Source organism: Etheostoma spectabile, chromosome 20 (genome assembly GCF_008692095.1).
Source record: "Etheostoma spectabile isolate EspeVRDwgs_2016 chromosome 20, UIUC_Espe_1.0, whole genome shotgun sequence".
In the NCBI taxonomy this organism is placed as follows: Eukaryota; Metazoa; Chordata; class Actinopteri; order Perciformes; family Percidae; genus Etheostoma; species Etheostoma spectabile.
Window position 1 is genome coordinate 17,184,510 of NC_045752.1, and position 24,252 is coordinate 17,208,761.

At 40.6% G+C, this 24,252-nt stretch overlaps 1 protein-coding gene across 2 annotated transcripts in view; it reads right to left on the minus strand.

Annotated features, from left to right (window-relative positions):
* LOC116670241 (leucine-rich repeat and fibronectin type-III domain-containing protein 2) overlaps positions 1 to 24,252 on the minus strand; it is a 127,316-nt gene that overhangs the window by 28,236 nt on the left and 74,828 nt on the right. The window contains exon 4 of one of the 2 annotated variants that reach the window (XM_032500665.1): positions 11,281 to 11,366. The exons of the other annotated variant lie outside the window; for it this stretch is intronic. The gene's annotated coding sequence lies outside the window, so the exon portion shown is untranslated. The remainder of the gene's footprint in view (positions 1 to 11,280; positions 11,367 to 24,252) is intronic. 2 annotated transcript variants of the gene reach the window in all.

Here is a 24,252-nt window from a genome sequence, read left to right on the forward strand (position 1 = left end):
ATCTATCTATCTATCTATCTAATTTGAGGTCTACAGCCTCAACTGGCGCTGACTCAAGTGACATCATTTGGGGAAATTTTATCAGCATTCAAACAGCTCCCTCTGGACACACAAAAGGTTTTATAGAACTTTTTCACATATGTAGTAGTACTTTCCAAGACCTGTTCACATACTTTGATGTGTAAAGTTGTTATAGAATGATGGTTGCTGAGTGCAAAGACCTTACAGCAACTTGACTGTGGTCATTGGGTTTACTGCATTGACCAGACACACGCAGTCAGTGGAGTCCATTGATTGAAACATAACAGTCGAGAGGAGTGTAAGAGAGAGGAGTGTTTGTACTGTCAAACTCAGCCTGGTGGAGCTGCAGGTTCCTAAAATCCATTTATTGATCCTTGTTGACTGCTCACTGCTTCCTTTGACAAGATAAAATCCTTAGAAGGACATCACTGACGCACCCTGCTTTAAAGCTCCTACACCTTTACACCCCGTCCTCCATAGGAGAAAATATAACAACCCATCATCCCTAGGACACGATGTAACAGGTACGCTTGTTGTGTTCTGTAGTTCTATTGTAATTTCAGGTTTTACTATTTGGATGGGTGGTTAAAAGTCTTTAAGAATGTAATAACAATGCATGTAATTTTAAGATGTATAATATTGGTCTACACAAGACAGTTTTCTTAAATTCGGCGTCCCTGCCCCCCTTTCACAATTGATGATTCTGATCACTCCCACTCCTGTTATGTTGTTAAGAACCTGTGACTAGTTTCTTATGTGACTAGTCCTATTTTTCTGTAAAGCTTGTTTCTTGCAACCATTGTTGATTATGATGATTTGTTGCATATGAATGCATCCCCATTGTCGGCACATGTTGGACCCAGCAGCGATTTTGATACCAGATTTGGACCACTCACTCATCATTTCTGTCCATCAACTGAATAATTGGTACAATTGTATTGTTTTAAAGCCCTTCTGGGCAAATTTTCATTATGCCTCCACCTACTTAAGTTTATCAGACTCTCAGATCACTGGACTGTTCGGGTGCATGTTCCTAATGTACAGCCACAGTTTTCAATGTCTGATCTCTATGGGACTGGGTAAATAATAGTTTAAAAGGTTAAATGTCCCATATCGTAAAAGTAAGAGTTCCATGTCCTTTTTGATATAAAGTACTGTAGGTTTAGGTACTATATAAAGCCCAAATTCTTGTCTTTTAAACGAGCCGTCAGGATTTTGGTTGGGATGTCACAACTATACAATATTAGGTAGAAGATCCAGCTACAGTGTTGTTACAGTCATTTCCCGGCTGCATTGACAGTGCAGAGATGCCAAGAGTGCAGATGTTGAAGACCGGTAAACGCCAACAAATCAGGGCAGGCTAGGCTTTTTCAGGAGGGTAGCTTGAAGAGACAAGCACTAAAAATGGATCTCAACGTTTCAGACAGAGCGTGAATATAGCTATATTAACAGACAATTTATACATTAAATCATGTAAACATGCTCTAGTAGAAACCCAACATACATGTATAACCCTGAAAATGAGCATAATATGGGGCCTTTAAGAATCTGAAGCTAATATAAGTAGCTCATATTGCATAATAAAAAATGGATGTTGTGAATGCAATGAGAGGAGGTCCAGATTTAAAATAAGGTTAGTTTGAAATTTTCAGTATATGATAAATTTTTTTTCTCCAAAAAGCTCTCTTGGCCATTGTGCACTTTTAAAACAGTCCCTAATTTAATTTTATTGGTTCATGTCCGAATAGTCTCGCATTGCCAGACCTTCATCCACAGCGCTGCGGAGGAGGGTCTGGCTAGTCTACACAGTATTCCTAAATAAGAGAAAAACATGCTCTAGTTTATTGGCTTTTCTTCACCTCACAGAGCCTCTGTGCCGCTGCACAGAGCCTCTGTGCCGCTGCAAAGCAGCCTTGAGAAGGAACTTGTTTGGATGGACCATGTGTACGTTCGAAGGTATTTTTTGTCGTGCAACAGAAAACTCAGATCTGACCGTTAGTCTAGCTAGCTGTCTGGATTTGAGATCTGAGTAAAGCAGTTAATCATAGTCCTCATAAATTGACCGGAGCTTAAAATTCCAACACAAGGACAGCGGCAAGAAAGACACTGGGAATTTTCCGCAGCACCGGAGCAATCCTGTAAGTGGAATGTTGTGGATATAGACTTTAAAAGTTTCTTGCTAAATAGTCCTGCCAACCCATTCTGGAGGATAAAAGATCACCTGAGGAATCACTCTGAAAACATTTCCAAGGCTAAAAATACTGCTGATGTCATGATGCAATGCCATGTGGTCTACTAATAGTTTGTTGTCCTGGCTTTTCCACAACAGCTTTACTCTTGCTGCTGTATTACAAGTGACACAGTTAATTACGGAGAGGAGACAGGTGACAAACAACATGGGGGAAAAAGAAGAAACGTTTACAACATGAAACCACAAATAGATGATAGAGGAAAACAGATTTTCCTCTATAGGTGAGATTTCAAAAATGGCATCACGGAGACAAACAAGCTCTTTCTTGGAAGCATTGAGTTCTTCTATCCTTTGAGTCAGCTCTGTGTTTACTTGCAAGACTTTTCTCTTGTCCACGTGGCAACAAGCGAGAAAACTCATTGTGCAAAAGCACATGGCAGCTGGTGCAGCTTTTTAACCACATCAGTTCAGCTCCAGTGGGTTTGTTACAAACTTGCTCCGATTTAGCGCAGATCAATGCTCTCCTTTCTAAGAAATGTGGCAGACTGTCAGAGGTATCCTACTTTGCAATGGTTCATTTAAGCTTGTTTAGCTGATTGGCTCTGTTGAGGAGGAGTTGCATTTGTGGACTGAAACTGATTAATTAGCATGTGAAATTATTTAACAAAAGCACAAAGTAATCCCAAGTTAATAAGCAATTAAGACAAGAAATATATTTGTTGTTGTTCTAGTTGAATGCTACGATGATAATGTTCATTTGCATTCATGGAAACAACATGTCTCTGATCCATTAAAAAAGATTTGATGAGTGGGCTTTTGATTTCTTCATTACTGGGCTGAGGAATGCCTGCTGGGATCAAAGAAAAACAACATCTTCATATTTGATTCTCACTCACTTAATGCGTGGATATATCACACTGCCTAGTGCAAATAAATAATGTCAACAAGTGGCATGTTATCCCTATACTATTTCAACGTGTTCTCACTCCGAACTCATAAAATATGGACACTTGGCCAGTGTCTCTCAGCATCAGATATGATACAAAAAGCACCCTTCAGCATATGTTTAGAATGCACTGGGTAGAGCAGCAGCGCAAACGTGGTGCAGAAAGATGACGTAGTAGTAAGAGCGAAAACGGAAGCAACCAGTATGAAAGACCGAAATGCCGTGTAAAAAGGTTGTTGGTCAAACAACAAAGGACTTTCAGCTAGGAGACCGGAGTTCCTGTCTTGTTTGTGTCCCTTTCTTGTCCCCCGTGTCACAGAGACTTACATTGTGTAACAATACCCATGACTTTTTCCTAAACCTAACTGCCCTGTTCTTGTGCCACATGTAAGTCAGTACGTCTCGACCCGGAGCGTCAAAAGTGACATCAAGAGTCCATGCTCTAAAGGAGACTTGTAGCGTGAATAACAAATGCAGCAGTTAACCACAGTCCTCATAAATGCACCTGAGTTTAAAATTCCACTACAAAGAAAGCGAAAGCTAACAGACATCCAGCTGAAAAGAACACTCGGTCCGGAGGAATTTCCCACGGCACTCTAGCAATCCCAGAAGTGGAAGGTCGTGGTTATAGACTAGTAGTACACATACATGGATAATACTGGGCCTATGGAGTAGCTCCAATTAATGTAGCAATGATTGAAAATGCAAAACAAGCTTTACACCCACTCAAAGTCCCGTGTGGCTTTTCTGAGTGTTGTATCTTGATAATTAGATCTACAATTATACAATGTACTGCAGAAGAGTTAGTCAATTAATCTAGTACTGTCCACCTATCAGCCACTGGGGTAAGCTTGTTTCAAATACAAATACATTTCTTTTGTTTGAAGATAATAACACATGCCCACTAGCAAATTATACAAGTGAAAAAATAAAATATTGGAGAACAAATGCCCTGTCAAAAAGGACATTTTTGCATTGAATATTCTCTGCGCCTCAATATGTACTGTAGCTCAATATCTCCTCTAGAAATCATAACTCGGAACATGGTAGAAATCAAAACATTTGTCATGGCGCCAGTGAAGTAGAAACGGCTTCTCGGCCTGATATAGATGCTGTAATTGGTTGATCTCTGGTGTGTAACAAGACGGTATACGTTCTCAAACCTTAAAGCAGAAACAAGGAAAAGGTCGTGAACAGGCCATGTTGGTGTAGCCAATCAATGACAGAGTGGCTAATGAAGTAATCATTCAAACAGTAATTGAAAAGGAAAAGCTCTGACTTGCTCCGTTTATTACTATTGGTGACAGATGCTTTTCTAGTCTTTGTCTTGTAAAGCAGTGGTCCATATTGCGCTTGAGTTAACAGTATACAATTAATAAGGGCTGCCTGTAATGGACATGAGAGTGGATGTTTTTACAGAGCTATTTTATAGGGGCTGAACATTATATATAATAACATAATATATTTATAGCTTTGGAAGCTTCTGGTGAATCTCAAACAATCTATGGTTTAATGACAAAAAACAAACAGCAGCAACAACAAATAATCATGCAACATGGTCTCACGGCAGTTTGTGTAATGGTCACGTAAGATCCGCAGTCTCTGGGGGACGCAACAACGGGGAAATAAAACGCCACACACGGGACACGGCGGTGGTCCCTGGGGGACACGTGACGACAGACGGCTGGGTTTAGGAAAACAAGAATGGGGAAAGGACAGGTCACAGGCTGGGACACGATCCACAGTCTCTGGGGGACGCAACAATGGGGAAATTAAACACCACACATGGGAGAAGCGCGACAACAACGGGACGGTTGTGTTTAGAAAAACAATAACTTTGGTCATCTTGGTCTCCGGGGTGAAAGTCCTGGGTTGTGTGACCCATCCACCACCCCGACCAACCTCCCTTTTCGGCTTTTCATACTACTCGTTACGGTAGTGGTGCTGTGATCACGAAAGATGCTTCCCATTGAAATACATTAGATTCAAATTCTTGCTCACCACCACGGAAAAAACGACATGAACGTGTCCGTGTACACGAATCAATAGATTAAATAACGTCAGCATTTCACAAACTGCTGTGAGACTGGCTTGAATCATATCCTAGATGTGGTTTGGTTTTTGATAGAGACAATGTGTGTGACTGATGGAACACAAATGAAAATGTCTTTGTTTTAATCGCTGTCAATTAGTGTAAAAAGTACAGATAGATTAACTGAAGTAGAAAAAAGTAAGATTATTTCTTCAGGTTTCATGAACTGTCTACGGGGGCTTTCACACATGAAAGTCTGAACCATGTCCGGACCAAGGTTCCTGTTTTGTTATGTTGTATACATTTGATCCTGTAAGTTCTGGTTTCCCACTGCAGTTATGGAAGCGCACTAAAGAGCTATACGTGACAAAACTACGCCCTGCCGTCATCGCATGAACTGCATCTCAAGATACTTCTTAGTTTGTAGACGGGCTTCCCCGTCCTCTCAGTCTTCTAAGAGTTTTTTATACTTACCGCTACTCTCCCTTACTGGAACCTTTTGTTTTGTTGTGATGTTGAGAAGCATGCCACTGATCTTTCTTTCCGGAGCATTCATTCAAAGACAAACAGAAACCTACGCTGTACATTAACTACCACATAACAAGTAAACTGCTGATGTATTCTCAGTTCTGGTGGCCGACAGCTGTCTGCTCTGAGCGTATTCCCCGTCACTCACTCTCTCATGTAGCCTACACACTGAGCACCGAGCTAAAGGAGCTTCCCCGGTCTTGTAACATGAGGACAGCCTGCCAGAGCTTTTTGTAATTGGTCCGAAAGTCTGAACCATCCAAAAAATGCTTTCGTACTGCTAACAAACCGAACCATGGTTCAGTTTTTTAAATTAAAAATACAATTCTTTCACATACGGTCTGTCTGAATATACCTGTACTCACACTCTGTCTGAAACACTCTGTTTTAGTGCTTGTCTCTTTAGCATTGCTTTCAGATTGGTCGGCATTTGGGTCTACAGCATCTGCTTTCTCAAATCACAGAAGACATTGAATTCTCACTTTTTACAATATGGAATCTTTAAGGTAGTGGGCTTACCAACAGCGAACAAAATTATCAAGTAAACATTTATTAGGAAGAGCAATCAACAATGCCTCAGTAATTCTGAATTAATTCTCTAGCTGCTGCGGTAAATAAACAGTTCATAGACACAGAAGCTAACGTAATTGATAGGTTTTTTTATTTAGTCTAACAAGGCTGGACATGCTACCAACCTAGCTGGCTAACTAGCCAGTTGGGATTGTGAGTTTGGTTTATTAGCCTACTCAGCATCAAAATGAGGAGACAGTGGGTCTTTCCCAAAACCCACACTTGCAGTTTTCAGTACTTAAGTGCATGCAGAGCTTAATTTATATATTTACACACTTATATCCTGATTCATGATTTTTTTTTCCTTTTTTATTAGTGGCTAGTTTAGGGTTTCATTGATAAGATGTTTAATCTTTCTGGTCCAGGGATTCAAAGTATCTATTCAGTCCCAAATCTATTTCTTTCACATCACTTTCAAGTGTGTAGACAAAAAAACAAAGGCTATAGTTTGTCTCTGTTCCCTTCTGTGTAGGATGTTTGAAGTGAGTTGTCCCACACTGATAACCAACAGTGACAGGATACTGGATGACTATTTTAACACAGTTTATATTGTTCTCAGTGGGAGTGGAATCCCATAGCAACTCCAGCAGCTGACTACTTTCTTTGATCACTATTCTTTCATCTTTTGTGAGCCTGGGACTGGCACAAAATTGCTGCATGGCATGATATATGACATTCCATCTCAGCAGTGTATGAAAAATAAATTAGATTTCCTTACACCCTTTCCTGATCATCCCCCACCACCAGCCCTCCCTCCTTTCATCACACCTACCTTGCTCTTCCTGGCCATGCACGTGACAGCTGGGCTGTAAAACTCAAACACTTAGGGTGTGTTCACGCCGAGTGTGTTACAGAAGGAAGAAGATAGAGGTGGCCCCATGAAAAGGTCCTTATGACATTTGCTAACACCCTGGAGCAAGAGAGACACAAGAAACGCCAAACCCGTGGGAAACCAACATCATTGATCCAACTCGTGAGGGAGGGAGAAAAGCCATCAACCACAGCAAGAACAATCAGAAACAGCCAACAACAAAAGGCCCAATCATCATATGAAGGTTGACCTTAGAGGAAGGCGGCAGTTTCCCCAAGTTGTCCAGACAACCCTGAGGCAGGATGTGGTTTTGCGGTCTGACGAGGCGAAGAAGATCATCCTGATAGAACTTACAGTCCCGTTGGATGAAGGGTGCGATCAAGCCTTTAAAAGGAAGAGTGCCAAGTACCAGGACCTTTTGCACGACTGCAAGGGGAAAGGATGGCAGGCATGGCTATTCCCAGTCGAGTTTGGCTGTAGAAGATTCCCTGCTCAGTCAGCATGGAGAATGCTCACAGCCATTGGAATGACAGGAAGTGAGAGGAAGTCAGCAGCTCGCAGGAAGGGGGAGGCAGCAGAAAGAGCCTCCTGCTGGTTATAGAACAGGAGAGAGGAGCCAAGCTGGAAACCAGGAGGAGGACATGGGCAGGGATTTGGCCACCACTGCTGACTCGCCAACAAGGGGATTTACAGTTCAGGGTCAAAACATCCAAAGAACATTGGACACTGTCTGGCAACATCAACTCCTCCCAGCCAAGGCTACATTCAAAGGGGAAGCATCTCTTTAGATGTAATTACTCTCATGTTCAAACTCTAGACTGCTGATCTCTGTTGGTTCTCAATGCCATTCAAATTAGAGATCACTCCAAAAGACCACTCAGAAATGCTTACCGTGTCTTATATCAGTAGCAAAATATAATTTAACTGTAACTGCAGGCCAAAATTGAAAAGACGTCATTCATCACCTTTTTGCATAAAGGATCGTTTGTGATTTTATGGCAAGTTACCTGTTGAAACTGTTTTATCACAAACAAGAGTATCCATCCACCTAGTACTACTGTGCAGCATCTCTGACAAAAGTGCCAATTAATTAAACATAGTCGGTTAGCACAGGTTTTGTCCAAATGGTACTAAAGCTGGCGACCTTAATGTGACAACATTCTGGGATGTATTTCCCACAGTCATAGAGCTAGGATGTCACCAACAAAAGGCCCAGCCCTTAAATTCTCCTAAAAACTCTCCTAAAAACACAAGTTCTTGTTTTTACATTATGTTTGGGAGTGCGTTAAACTAAGAAGATACGTGTTTGGCAGCTCTACAGGTGTGGGTAGATGTATTTTTGAGCTTTGATCAGAGACAGGCTCAGAGTTTACTCTGCCGCCATGCAAACCTAGGCTAACCATGTCCTCACTCAAGCTCCTAACACATACATGAGATCTTCTCTTTTTACTCGCAGTAAGTGAGCAAAAACCCATTCTTTCAAAAATGTTGAACTATTCTTCTCGAACCTGCATTACCTGATTACTTTTTTGTAACTTGAGGGCAACAGGACAAGCGTTACATATCATCTCCAACCCCCCCCCCCCTGCCAATTTTGCATTGTGAGACCTAAATACCTAAAAGACTGCAATAAAGTAGAAGAAAAACTGTAGATATCATCAGACTATAACACAGGGCCCTGTCACACTAGGCATGCCCAGTAATATGAAAGTTAACATCTACAGTGTTATGTGCAACATGTTTTCATTAAGATACCAGACTTGCAGAATCCTGCAAAAAAGGGGGAGAGTTAATTGAAACAATTCATGATGGATTTCCAAAGACATTCCTCAGAGGAAAGCCACTTGCTGGATCTCCTTACTGTAGGTCAGAAATGATCTGTCAGCTTTCCTTCATTGTGGTCTAAACATATATCTTCATCTAGCTGGGTTTTATTTACTCAGCCTGAAGTTCAGCCTTTCACCAAAGTAAGATGTTAATGGAAATATGGGACACACCTTCTCCGCATCATAAAACATGCTTTTAGGAATAATCCAGGAGAGACATTCATCTTTAAACTGATGCACTTTATATTATATTCACAGACAGTAACCACAAAGCAGTGATGCACTATATCCATCCAAGAATTATATCACAGGGCCAAGAAAACATAGGGAATTGCTTTTGAACACAAGTTTTATTATATTCTTTATTATATGTCATGTCCTCCCTTTTTCTGTGTAGCTGAGTGTCATCAATAGCCAGACACCACTTCACTCTCTTCAAGTACTGGATGATATATGCTAGATGTACTTTGGATCAAAATAAATCCCCCTGCAGCCTGAGCATTGTTTTGTTTCGGTACAGGGTTTACAAAGACTGAAGCCAATCCGGTGGATGTAGTGCATAAAAAAAGTACAGATTGTCTGTTTCCAATGACAAAATCTTGTAAAATACACTCGTAACACCTTATAGGTTGTTTTTTTGTACAACTTTTTTTTTTTTTTTACAACATTCACAAAGCTCCTGGGTGGCAATACATGACTTTTTAAATCTCCTGTATCAGACAGATTGGTGATCACATAGTGATCAAAAGTGTGCGTCAGGAATCTAGGATAGTTTTTACTGAGGCTCCCAACGGCCACTTGATTTACAGCAGTGACAACTTCAATGGCAACTGTTGCCTCATTCGGAAGGAGTTACACAGCGGAGTGTGACTGACTGCTGTGATCAGATGTCAAACACGTCGACACCATCTTCACAAGCTGCTACACATGCAACATCCTTGGCTGATGTCATGCATTCAGTCTTAGGCTACATTTACCTTGCTACGTTTTGGTTTCTAACAGCATATCTCATCAACATTCTTGTATGCTGGGTATGTGCGTGCAGGGGGTAAACAGGAGGCAGCATGTCTTCCTCGGCTGTTGCTAGTAGTTGCCATTGTAACTAGTTGGTAACCATTTGGTAGCTAAGTCTCAGAAAACAAGACTACATAACCGATAGGACCCAATCAGGCGGTGAAACTTCGCTGACAGTGTTGGTCATGCCAAAGGTCTCCGTTTGTGGGCATTAAGATTGAAACACAACGGGGTCAGAAGTCTTTCCCAATCTCTCAGGTGTAGGGGCTCTGTAATGCCACAGCAGTGTGAATGTGAGGGGAAAACCTAGCAAAAGATATTCATTTTTAAACCAAAATGAAGCCCCATAGTGCATCAATGCCATGATTTCCATTGACTCTACCTGCCTGATAAATTCGATTCAAATTACACTACCAACTGTTTATATGCGTTTTGTTCTGAATTTGTAGATGCACAACCTGGTGATGATCCTTCAAAAACCCCAAGGGACATTATACAGCCTTTTGTTTCAAGGGGAGTACTACTAATGACTTGTATAATTACCTTTGCAGGTAAGTATTGCTTTAGCTAACTGTGAATATAAAGTCAGTGTATATTTAACATGATTTTTATCCGTGAAGTCATGTGTGATCCCTACTCCTACACACAACAATAAAAGTCACAATGAATTCATGTCATTTTGAACATAGGATGTTAAAATTCCCTATCATGATGTAGGGTCAATTGTGCAGGAATGCAGTGGCATGTTAACTGACTTTTTCACTAGTGAATAGACCGGTTACAGATGCAGGTGGATGAGAGTACAATGATGAAATGCATTTACCGCGCAAAGATTAATATGCAAGCTTGTAATGTGTGTGGGAGGCAGTTTTAGTTTGTTTGATTTGTGTTCTACACAGTGGTAATGATATACGCTGAAGAGACAGGCATGGACCTGAGTGATTCATTTATGTCTTGTGGCAGTTGTTTTCTTTTCATGATGCATTTTTTAGGTTTGCAGAACTACTTATTGCTGCAAACACTACACAACATTTCGTTTCCCAGACACTAAGTATCACTCCTGGGTGAAAGATAAAGTTGAGTCAAAAACGAATTCACCAAACAATTCCACAAATCTGGTGTTAAAGGCTCAAGTTTATCACCTCCCCCTGAGGTCTCCGTTACTTTTTTATCATGTTCGACATCCTCTATAACAGCGAATATGTTCTTTCTAGGCCTGAGTTTGCATTTGCATGTGCTTTGTTAAGAAAATGCAAATACTTTTCACGGGTAACTTCAGCCTTCAAACTATTTCTACTGCGTTTAGAACTCAAAAACTGAACAAAAAAAGGCAAACATTACCTATATTGTGTGGTATTGTGCCATATGGTCTCTCAGAATTCCCTCAATGCCACACATTCACTCAGTGAGCACGACAAAGAAGCAGCCTATGGAAAGAAAGTAAAAGAGAAAATTGTTAATACAAAAGGACATTTTGGACACCATTATTTGACTGGTTAGTTCCCATCACTATGTTGGAGGTAAGGCGTAAAAAAATTCAAACAGAAAGTTATGAGAGGTCACTTGCTGTTGAATATTGTAATAGACAATGAGAAAATTGTACTGTATGCCTAAAGTGGTCTTCATATAAGTATACATATGTCGTATGTATCCTTATAAATTAAACATTAGCCTGAATTAATTGAAATTTGGTCTGAAACAAGACCATCTCACGCACATCCTGAACAATGCTTGGTTGTCACTACATTTGTATTCATTGTGAGCCAGTCATGTCACTAAGCTGTCAAACCTTATACAATTCAGGCATCGCTATTATGATTTATAAGGAATTATCTACTTCTCAAACAAAAGCCTATAAAAATCTCCTTAAAGCAGTGTAGGAGGGAGGGGAGATTAGATTGGTCTATGGAAAGTTATTGAAATGTAGCACAGCGGGGTGTTTGTAAAGGGCCTTGGCTCCCAAGGGACATTATAATCTCGGCAATGACTGAACGCACCCCATTCGTCTCTTTTCTCTTATTTTTGTGGCCAGTCGTCCCTACAAGCTATTTGCTTTTCTAAACACACACTCGGAGAGCTGTATTGTTTGTTTGCTTAGCAAATATGTGTGGGAGTAAGAGTGCCGGTGTGAGTGTCTGTCCATGTCTGAATAGGTTTGTGCTCGGCTTCGTGTGTGATCAATCAACTGAAAAAAGGTCATGTATGTAGAATTGTTTGTTTTTGTTTGTTATATGAACCAAGGTGAAAGGCCATCAAAGTTGTTGTTGTCTACAATGTTCAGTGAATGAATGACAGCTTTCTCCTCTTTTCTTTATCCATTGATTGCAAACATCTTTATATTCCACTCAGTGCTCATCACCCTTTGAGGTGTTTATCCGCTGCTTTTGTCATGCGTTTGCCCCCCTACGAGAGAACGGCGTAATCCAGCCATTCTATTTGACGCTGCCGTTGACTGACTCTCTTTTAGACAGAGGATGCCAGTCTGATGAGTGGAACACTCGCAAGCAAACCCCTAACGGTTCTTTGAATTCTGGGGCAGATCTAGCTCATCAGTTTTCTGTCGAGCAGGGGACCCTACAAACGAACACTTTAAGCCTCTGTTTTTAGCAGACCCTGGCTGGGTTTAGCCTGTCAATCACAGTTTTAACAACGCCAACACAGGATGGATTGCACGCTCACCTCAGAGACTGTAACTCCATTCAAACCTTCTACCAACTGGAGACATCTAAGACAGAATGATCCGAAAAAGTGGATGGTGGGTTGATGCTGATCACCTGAGACCCGTTCATGAATTCGTTATTAGCTTTTAAGGCTTTGCAGCCAGATAATCCAAATAAAAGGTTATTGACCCACTGTCATCAGCTGTCTTAATTCAAATTCCTTTTTAAGACACTGCATCAAGCAATTACCTACCGTGGGGCACATTAGGCACACAAAATGACGGAGGGAATTGAGACTATAAAAGATGCAGAGAGAATGCAGTTTCATTATAACACAAGCCCATTAATAAAAATTCCAAATGCATTTGAAATCAGGTTGCCCTGTTTTGTTGTGATATGCTGTTGTGACATGCTTATTCATAATTTCTGCTCTTACAAAGCAGCAACTTGACAATGTGGTTTAAGTTCAAGACACTAGTGTTTCCTTAGCGGCTTAGAACCAGGCTGTACAGTGTGAGATGAACATATGCAGCTCAACGTAAATTCTTTCAGGAAGACCTAACTTTTAATCGGAGCACTGCTAATCAGTTCAGCTGGTATCTAACAAATATACTGTTGCTGCGTATAAATGTACATATCTGCAACTAGTCACTCCTGATTGAAATATAACTCAGCTTAAATTATTTCAGGAAGTCCTAATTTAATCAATGCTAAATAGAATCAGCTGGTGGAGGCGCTCACCTTCCTGCTTAACCAATCAGAATCCTACACAAATTGCAAGGGCCAATCACAGAGTCACAACCCTGCTTTTAAAAATCTGTTTCTCCCTTTGCTATCAGCTGTCGTTTCAGGCAAAGAATGCAACCCTCCACCTCCCCCCCATCTCCAGTCATCTACTCCAGCTGACCGGCCACCACTGGTGTCTAGATTCCATCTGGGGGTCTGATGGTTCTCTACTCCTATATATATATATAGATATACAAAATATTTGTATAGCGAGGGAGTCTTATCGCCAAAGACTTTGTACATTTAATTTAATTTGCATATTTGCAAACATGTCTCTCCTGACTGAAATACTCAGCAAATCAGTGTGATGAATGATTGTTCTTTGATTGATTTGGTCTTGTCAGACCATTGCTGTTGCTAACCAGGCTTCTGGTTTTTCTACATGTACTCAGAGCAACCTAGCATTAGCGCCTGTCTGCCTTTGTGTTCCATGTTGTACAGTTGAGGTGATCAGCTTATAACCAGATTAAGAATGACTAAAATTGCGTGTTCAGATGTATTCAAAACCTGGGGCCATTGTCAAACCCTTGATGAAAATGATAAATCATATCTATAATGCATAAGATAATTAATTAATTTCCAGCAATGTGGCCTCTATCAAATGAAGGCGCTTGAAAGCTTGTTTAGCAAACAAACTGTTGGCAGTGATATGTTGCAGTGAGTGACTGATTTTGAATTGTATTCCTAAAGAGTCAGACATAGATGAGTCAGGACCTGGCAGAACAGATTGCCTTCTCAAAACAATAAGTGCTGGATTCCATGTGGAATCCACATGGAAGATTTTAATCAAATGCTCTGCTTGCGTTGAACATGCATAGCCTTATTGATTAGAAATCTTTTTTTTTTTTAAACAGGATGTGTAACATTTCATTAATTTGTGTTTGCTTATAGTGCAATACAAGTGTTGAACATGAAAACACATTTGGCGCAATACCATATGATAAAGGTGTGAACTAGAATAAACCAAAAAACAACAACTAAATAGCGGACTAAATATGAAAAGAATGTTTGCTATCTCATTGTAATACTTCTGTGTGTGTGTGTGTGTGTGTGTGTGTGTGTGTGTGTGTGTGTGTACGCGCACGCGCGTGGGGCTTGTTTTCTTGGAACAAGGACATTGGAAAGTCAGAGCAAAGAAAGAAAGGGGGTGAGAGAGTGAAATACAGAGAGAGAGAAAAAGAGAGAGAGAGAAAAAAAAAAGAGAGAGAGAGAGAGACAGACAGAGATTTGTAACATTTCTTTGAAAGGTTTCTTCATCACAATGATCATGGGAACTATAGTTTATTTCCAATAGATCCAACATAGACCATTCTGCTGTAAAGACTTGAGCACCAAATGTGTGTTTAACTGCTTCTGAAAATAGTTCCTAACAAATGCCAACCCAACATTTGGACATTGGCTATCAACGTCTGATGCGAGGAAAAAAGTCCCCTTCTTCGTGTGTGTCTAGACGGGATTTAGTGAGTAGCATGTAAGGGTGAAAGTCCTGGCAGGGAGGTTGGTCGTGGTGGTGGATAGGTCAAACGCAGGACTTTCACCCGTGAGAGCGGGTTTGTGGTCTGTGTGTGTCCTTAACTGGCCCGTTATTCTTACGAGTCACTGTACCGTAAGCCCACCCATGACCTTTTTTCTTAACCTAACAGCGTCAAAAGGGACGCCAATAGTCCCGACCAAGCACGTTTAGTTAAAGCGTTTCATAAGACGCTAAAGGAGACTTTTAGCGTCAATAACAACCACAAAGGCACCTGACCAGGGGTCCGCATTTTACAAGACGGGAGTGAGAATGTGTTGCAAATGCACCAGATCAGAGCTTCTCGACATTAGCCATAAACCTCGACCTTCCATCTCGCATCTCAATTTACAAATACATACAATATATAATAAACACTGGCAAGTAGATTGCCAGTAAAAAACTAAATATTACTTTGGCTCAATGCACAAGGTAATATTTATTTATTTAAATGTTCAAACTTAAATTAAATGTTCCAGTGGAACTATGGACACTTAAATTTAAACCCATATAGCATTACATACTGTTAAAAAATATATGACATCCACATCTACTGTTTTACAAATATATTGCATTATTTCCGCACCTTTGTGTTAAACCACAAGCTTTAAATATCATTACAATGTGAATTTAGTCCATTGTGAACTTGTGGAAACTAGCCGATAGTGGGATGCAACAGGGCCTAATGAGATGGGTGAGACGGGTGATGCCTCTGCATTGATGCAGTTGATGCTTTGATGTCTGACTGAATAGACGTCAGCTTCAGGCGGAGATCGGATTCATCACCCTACGTGTTCCTGTACTTGGTCTCATCCAGAAGTACCGCAAAATCCCGCTTCACAGAGATATGTTGTGTCCAACGGTATCAGAAACATAATTGCCTTGCTCGGGAGCTCTCTTCTGTTGCCATATGCAACCAAAACTGAGTCAAAAGCATCCTATAAAAATCTGTTTCAAAGCGCTATTGCATGATAGATCGACATGTTCGTCCTGCTCCTAGGAGGTGAGGCTCGCAACTAAATCCTCGAGATGGCAGGTAAAGGTATTTTGTATCCAGCTGTGCGGTTCGCTGAGGCCAGGGAAGTAGTGCCGCATCGGTTACTTTAAAGCATGTGTTTGCCCTGTCATACAGCTGCTGCATTGTCGGGAAGTGACTAGTTCTTTTCTCCCACAGACCAATTTTCTTCACAGTCACCTCTATTTTGTGAATGTGGAAGATTGGGACGGCTTCTTCCCGTGGGTTGAGTCAATTCAAGTGGGTGTAAACGTCTGGCAAGTAGGCTAATTTACAAAGCCATTGAAAATCACACAGGCGGTCTACAAGTAAAAATTTGATGTTGGCAAAAAAAAAGGTTCTGACCTCGTCACATAATTGAAAGAGAAGAGTGAGCTCTGCAGTGTTGAGAGCCTCTGGTAGACTATGTATAGAAGAGCTGGCGGCGCTCGCTTCCCATCCTAACACAGGGCAAACACACGCTTGTGGTTGTTTTGATACATTTTAATATTGTTTCCAGAACATAAACTATATATTTTGTGGAATTGCTACATGGAAGATTGTTTTTTATAGCCCAGGCTGCAGCCAACCTGCAATACCTTAGCCCGAACTGCTCTGTTTTAGGATATACACTGAGTCATTTTTAACAATGTAACTATAAATTTGAGAGCTTTTTTTTAAAGATTCACGTCTTCGGTAGAAATGAATGGGCTTGGAGATGAGTGGGAAGTAGGCCCCCACCGGTGCGGTCAAAACCCACTACCCCCCATTCAAATAAATGGAAACAATACTTGGAGCTCCTGATCCTGTATGAATTAAGGCAACTCTTCTAGTGCATTGTAAGTAAGTCATTTTTTTATTTTTTATTCTTTAGTAAAATATGTATCCATCAGAAGGCTGTGAACAACAGCCGCTGGCAGCTGGCAGGCATCTTACATTCTGGCTCAAATTAAAAACCCTCTGCTTTGTAACCGCAGTATGTTGGTGTTTTATTATTTATATATGAATTTCAATTTGCTTCAACTTACTAGTCAGTTAACAGCAAAGAGGCTACAACACATGGTGTCATCCATATTACGCATCATTGAGTCACCAACTGGCTCACGCTCAGCTTCATAAGCAGAGAGAACGGACACAAACGGCACTTCCAAAGTCCTCGTTGGACATTACAAGCGTGTCAAAGTTGTTAGTGTGTACAAGGCAGCAGACAAACTGGGACTTCAATGACAAGCCAAGTCCCCCCCAACCCCTCCGTCAATGTCCCACATTGCACCTCCTGTGGAGAAGTGTAATCACATTTTCCGCAAGGGTGGTTCTAGTGCCCAAGAGAAAAGGGTTTATCTAATTCACACACATTGTCATTATGCAGTCCAAGTGGTTTCCTCTTAGTATCTGTGGCCACTATTATCAAGCCAGTGCAGTTCAGGGCAAGGTGACACGTTACTATGGATCCCACATTACTTCTAAGCAAGTCCCGCCCTACAAAGCATCTTGATTGGTTGGGGTATTGACCTGGTTTAAGGCATTGACCTTGAGTGGTTAAGGTTAGGCTAGCCGATTGGTCAATGGATAGGACCTGAACAAATCAGTTTCCCTGATGACATCACCAGGGTTATTTTATTTGTTTTACTGTAGGAAAAGCTCCTTTCAGAGCCATAGAAGATGTTATGAAAGGGATTTACAGGCTAAATGGTATTTCAAAATAAAAATGAACTGCTCTTCATGTGTAAAATGAGTAAAGTGCCCTTTTAACAGAAAGATACACATTTATAATAAAAACAGCCAAATCACAATTTTCAATAATCATAAAAGTTTTTTTTAAATCCACGCTTTTGTCATTGTGCACATAGCATATCTAGTTGTTGTGGCCAGGTAAAAAAAGGTTGTGGCAAATTAACTTTTGAAAAAAATATGGTGAGGCTTAGGCAACTAATTATATTGGTGAATATATTCAGACTTTCACTTTTATACAATATATTCAAACTTTATATGCCATAATATAATGAATAGACATAAATTGTGAGGTGCAGAATCATCCAATATGGAAGTTGCTTCTAGGTTACTGGGTTGAATAAAAACTATTTCACATATTAGTCAACCAGCTTGAGTGTGGAAAACATTCCCAATGTTAAAGTTTGATCGCCAAAACCAACTCATTGAGTTACCATAATGTTTGTTGTGGAACAACAACTTGATTAAAATGTTTTTCTGAACAAAAATAAAAACAATCAACAAAGTAGAGAATCACTTGTTTAACGTTGAGTCTGTAACCTCCATCCTTTCTTTATTATAGATTTAGAAGTGGGCTAAGAAGTTATTTGGCCTGTTTAGAAGTTTGTCAAACTATGTCATCCCTGACGTCTAAGCATGAAGGAGTACAAGTATGTTTCCTCCACTTTGGATGACACAGGCGGACTTGCCATCTGGAGTCTTTTTTAACTAGGAGGTTGGTGAATGTGTGGGCCAGCATGTTTAAATCATGTCCCACAGTGGTTGTGGCTTGTGGTTGTCATGAGTAATGTGCAAGCCTACTCCAGCATTCTACCCCCAGGTGATGTTACCTGGGGGTAGGTAAAAATCAAATGTAGTGTAAAATTGAAAATCAACAAGGTGGGAGACCATAAACACAAATTAGGGCTGATAATTTAAGAAAAATACCCAGAGGCAAAAGTAGCCAAATGCAACACACTGATTCATCCATTTTGCAGGACAGCAACAACCTTGCTCCTTACATCAATGTGTACATCAACACCTGCAACTTGTCATCACTGAGTGTTAGTACTCTGTTCTCCTGCCTTCCTTCAAGTGGCTCTGGGATTTATTCCTTCCAGGTGAAAGGTATGCCAACAAATACCCAGAGCCTCAGGTTATAAAAAACAATCGACTGTACGTGCATTCAAGATGTTGCATTCGCAAGTGCCCTCCTCAATGACGCACAATAAGCACAAGAGCTCAAGAGGAAGATGCAAAACGTCCAGCTGCCAAGCACTTTAACTTTATATTTTATTAGGACAGAAAACATAGGGTTCAACAAGTAATTTAGATTTGGCTCCCCTTCCTATGTCACATGGAGCTGTATTAGAATATTCCCCACCCCATTATTACTAATTGTCTTTTGTAGAGGATACATGCTGGGAAAAATGAAGAATATTAAAAAAATAACAAGCATGATTGTTTAAATGTCTCTATTTCTGAATGTTGTGTTTCAGAGAGAACACAGCTGTGATCTATTGCCATTATTGTAATTGCCTGTGTAGGTGGCCTAAACAAGGTGTGTGTTTGTGTGTGTGTGTGTGTGTCTGTGTGTGTGTGGCCTAATAAAGGTCTGTAACAATAGGCACCTTCGAGATGGGCCACCCATGTGCAGAATCGATCACCGGCAATCGGCGCCCAATGCATGGCAGTTACATTTGTGTCTGAGTTGATCCCGACTTGTTGGGCAATGATGACCTTGAGAGATCAAGGAGCCCGCAGGTTTCAGAGCCAGGCGCCGCAGTTGCTCTCCACTGACTGTAAGACCCAGGGCATGATGGGATATGCCTGGCTCTCAGCGGATCTAACAGTTGATTAGACTCAATATTTTTTGTTTTATTGTTTTTTGAATTGGAAGGATTTGCATTGCTATGTGTCTGATTTAAAGGCCTTTTCGGTACAATCTAATGGGTCTGATAACACTTTAAACATTTTAAATTGGAATCGGACCAAACAGGATGTGAGTGTTTCTGTGACTAATAAGTTATAGTGTTTCTGGGATGAATACATTTTATTGCAATGTAGTTATGATAAAGCTTTTTCCATACATATCATTACAAACATAAGAGCTTCAAAGATTTAAAGAGGGGAGAAGTTATCTACCCTTTGACATTTGAGAAATGTGTGTTTAACAACTTTTCAACAGGTAGATCAGCCCTTTTTTTTTAACATGATGTCTTTTTTATTAAAATTTAAGGTAAAAACTTAACCTAAATTTGGAGTTAAAAGGTTTCCACACAACAAAGATATGCTCCATTTTACGCAGCGTATGAAGAAAAAAACCATGTTGAGTAATATTTTGCGGTTATTAACCAGGCCAGCCCTGATTCTTTAGTTTATTACCTCGTCAGACATTTTACTCTGCTCTGGTAGAGTAGTTCATTCTCCTCTCCATCTCAAGAATTCTTACTATATAAATAGAACACCCCATCATTCACATCATATTTCAGATAGAGAGCCATTGCTCCTCAACTTTGTGATTCAGTCTCACAGTGGATGATTTGTATGCTTCAAACCTTCCCGCTGCCCGTCACTGGAGCTTTAGCACCGTTTGTCAGAAGGAATTCTATGACAGGAAATGCTGCCTCTGATGACATGGCTTCCAATTGGTCTCAGTTGTTTCCAAGATGAATCAGAAAGGCTTTTAATACGGAAATCCAGGGAACTCAGAGGCTGTACAGGTAACTTCAAAGCGAGGTTAATATAGATCCTCTGAGCATTTTTCACGCTGCCAACATCTTTACACAAGCTGAAGAGTGGACAGAATTATTCTGTCAAGAAAAATGTAATTTTGCAGGCTATAAAAAGTATATTTGATTTTCCGCTCAAAACCTTGGGGCATAAGAATACTGCAATAAGAAAAACAAAAAACAAAGACTAACTACAGTAAATGCAGAGATAGATGCTGCCCTGAGGCTTAACCTGCAGTATCAAACACCACCTGCAAAGATAATATTATAACTATCCCTTGCAACTCATATTGATCCTGAAAAGCTTGAAAAAATGAATAACCAGAAGCCAAAAGGAAAGCACTTCAGCCCGAGTGTTGTTGAATACACTAAATGGTAAAGGCCCAGCGTTATGGTCAAAAAATAAATAAATAAACAGAGGTCCTTGCGAAAGTCTATAAAAAGCAGCATAAGTGCAATTTTCCTTCTACTACCAACATGGAGTGAGAACAGCCGCCTTTCCTTGTGTTATATGGTCCCAGAGCTGACAAAGACATCAAAACCCTGACACACATACTATATTGCACATGGCAAATTCATGGCATGTACACATGCTGCCAAAGATGAAAGCCATGAGTCTGATACAAGGCATGTGGGAATAGATTTACAGTAATGAGAGCCATGAGGCCTGACTTAATGAGGAGGATTAGTGAACCATGATAGGGGTTTTCGTGCACAGCTGTAAAAGGGGCGGTGAGGCTTGTAGCAGCGAGGGCGGGATGGATGAGGGAGCAGTAGATTGTCAGGTAGAGGACGGGTTCACCTCGGCTCCCAGAAACCTCTTAAATGAGACAGAGGGTATGCAGACCGATAGATGAGGCCAGATTGTAACAGCTGACAAGTGCAATCAATAGATCGCACTGTGACATAAACTTGCTATCATCTTTTCGATATCCCGCTGAGATGGGAGAGAGGAGTAAGGCAATTCCCAGGATCAACAAATGTGATATCATCTTAGCACTGCAAATGTTCATCATTAATTTTTCAACACAAACATTATGTGACCTTTGAGTGCTTTATGAATCTATTCCTAGTTAAATGCTTAATTTGCCAATAATATGCTCTGAAGAGGCACTTTACTACTTCACTATTTACATCATAGCAGATGGGACAGATGGGTACAGATACCTTTGGGAGACAGAATTCCATATTAAGGACCAATAACTGGTTACATATTTGTCTTGTTTATTAAGTCTGGTTTGCTGCTTTGAACGCCATCTTTGCAATGTTCTCATCTGGTGAATTCTCCTACATCTAGTGGCAAGATTGATCTTTCAGCAATAAACATTTCTGAATCATATTCAAGGCTGGCATCCTAGCACCAAGAACTGCATGTCTGCTAATGTACTGTATCTTATGAAGGCCCGCTCACAACTGACAGCCCAGTCTCATGGCGTTTTCCTAAATGGTGACGTTATTTAATCTATTGATTAGTGTACAGGGACACGATTTTCTCGTTTTGTTTGTCTGCCGGCGTGTGGTCCGGGTTGCAACAGAATGTGGCAAGTCACCCAAGCGTCGTCAAAAAATAGACAGGGCTAGAAGCTTATTGACGTAGAGACTACTCACAGGGCTAGTTGGTGAACTAGCCCAGTGAGCTTGTGAGGTAACTGCACTGCATCTTTTTTCGCAAATTTGACCAATGACCGGAGTTTCTCACAAACTAATGAGTTAACACGTACGTTGCCATATTTGTTTCCTTGTTTACCGAAATGTGTGTGACTCGAACATCTCACATTTACCAACAAAACGTACAGCGAAAGACCATGCAAAACATTTTAGACCGTCCTGCCAACCTGTATACATTTAACATCAATGTACGCTGTAATGATTTTTCACGCTGATGTCGCTGAATGCGGCTGCTGTTTCAATCCTGTCGGCTCTCTGCAGCGGGCGGGGCGGCTCACTCCCCCCCGCGACTGACGCGCGCACACACACAAACACACACACACGGTGGATGCAGGAAAAACCGGAGATGAGACGTACAGGATGACCTAAATTGAGGACAGTTACTCTTGTTACTGTAAGTGCAGTGATAAGTTAAAGTCCAATAAGTCCTTTATCAAACTGTATGAATGTGTCCCAGCCCAGGATAGGAAATTAACTAACAATGTAAAGATCAACAAGCCACTGACAAACATGTTCAAATTTGATTTATTCAATAAATTATTTTTTGTTTTAAATCCACCAGCCAAATTAATATTATATCAACATTTGCAGCATCCTGAGCCTTTTTGGTAAGATCCTAGGAAAACTCAGCCAAGAGTAGTTTTAATGAAACCAAATCTAGCGTTACAAACAGCAACATCTCACCGCAGGGTCTAACTGACTGCTAGTTTGGTGTTATTTCCTTTATTCTGTGACAAAGTTAAAGGGCCTTGTAATCTACAAGTTAAAAAGGAGTGGTCAAAATTCATGCAGCCAAGAGATAAAATGTCTCAACTTTTACCTCCAAATATGGGTCAATCTCAGAAAACCCTGGATAAAACTGCATAGTGTAGGCTCCTTCATCTTTTTTTGGAAAGGGTAGGAGAGGGACTGAACATACTTAGCAGACATATTTGGATCAACTTTCTGTCTCTACCGGCTAATTCCAGTCTCTTAGATATGTTCAGTTGATGTTATTAAGTAAGCCAAGTCAAGATTCACAATACGTTGCTTGCATATGACCCTATATATGTATTCATAATCATACTTCATCACAAACAGTAAGACAGTACAACTTTGCACATGGTATTTCACTTGTCAGTGGAAGAGCAGGCCAGCACATATAGTTTGTAGACAGATCTTCTGACTGACATCTTACAGCAGTTTACCGTTACCTTATGTCACATGGTGATGATGATTGTAAAAATGTTGTTGAGCCCGCTCTAGTTTCCTTGCCCTAGATTTCATGAAAGGATCTTTAAAGTCTATCTGTGCTTGTCTTTTTTTAAGATTATGTTTTGGGCCTTTCTGGCCTTTATTTTTGATAGGACAGCTGAAGACATGAAAGGGGAGAAAGACGGGGAATGACATGAAGCAAAGGGTCGCCCACTGCGTCGAGGACTAAACCTCTATATATGGCCGCCCGCTCTACCAATTGAACTACATGGGCGCCCGTGGTTCTCTTTTTATAGGGCCTGACATTCTAGCAAGGATTTTCAGTCTTTAAAAAAGCTTTCTATCAATCCCAGACAGAAAAACTCACAAGCAAACAAAACATGTCTCTGAAATTTTGAGGGAAATCAACCCATTTTGCCCGGCAGATTGCATTCTTTAATTCTCTTTACCGTCCAATCATTGTAGTCTGTGTTGCCTCCTTGCCGTCACTTACCTAAACTTCTTATCTGTTTTATTCCCTGAAGGTAAAATTGAAACAAGCACGGATTAACTCAATGTCACGGCAGCTTTGTCCCAGGGATAATGGGGGACAATGAGCTCTGCAGTGACAGCAGTAAATGATGCCAATTTTCTCAGAGAAAAGGAGAATGATATAATGACAAAGAAGAGAAGAGTTTGGGGAGATAGCTTAAGACTCTAATCCAACTTAAGTAAATCAGAACGCTCTGGGTTTTTCTGAGTGTTTGTATCATCCAATCATTGTGGTGCAGGCGGCACAAATGCTGACTGGAGATACGTGACAGAATGGGTTTAAGAAGATTTGATGAAGATTGTCACATTTCTGTGAAAAGAAGACTTGACATGTTTTGTTTTAAAGAGATAAAAAGTTTGGTTGAGATTTTCCCTTCACTGCTCCGTATGACGTCCCTGTCATAGTGTTCACTTTCCTGTCCAAAATCTTTGTCAAGCACACCCAGTTACATGTACTGTAAACTGTCTTTGTCTAAGAGAAATCTATCTAGGGAAGTTTGGTTTTTCAAAGCCACTATTCCATTTACA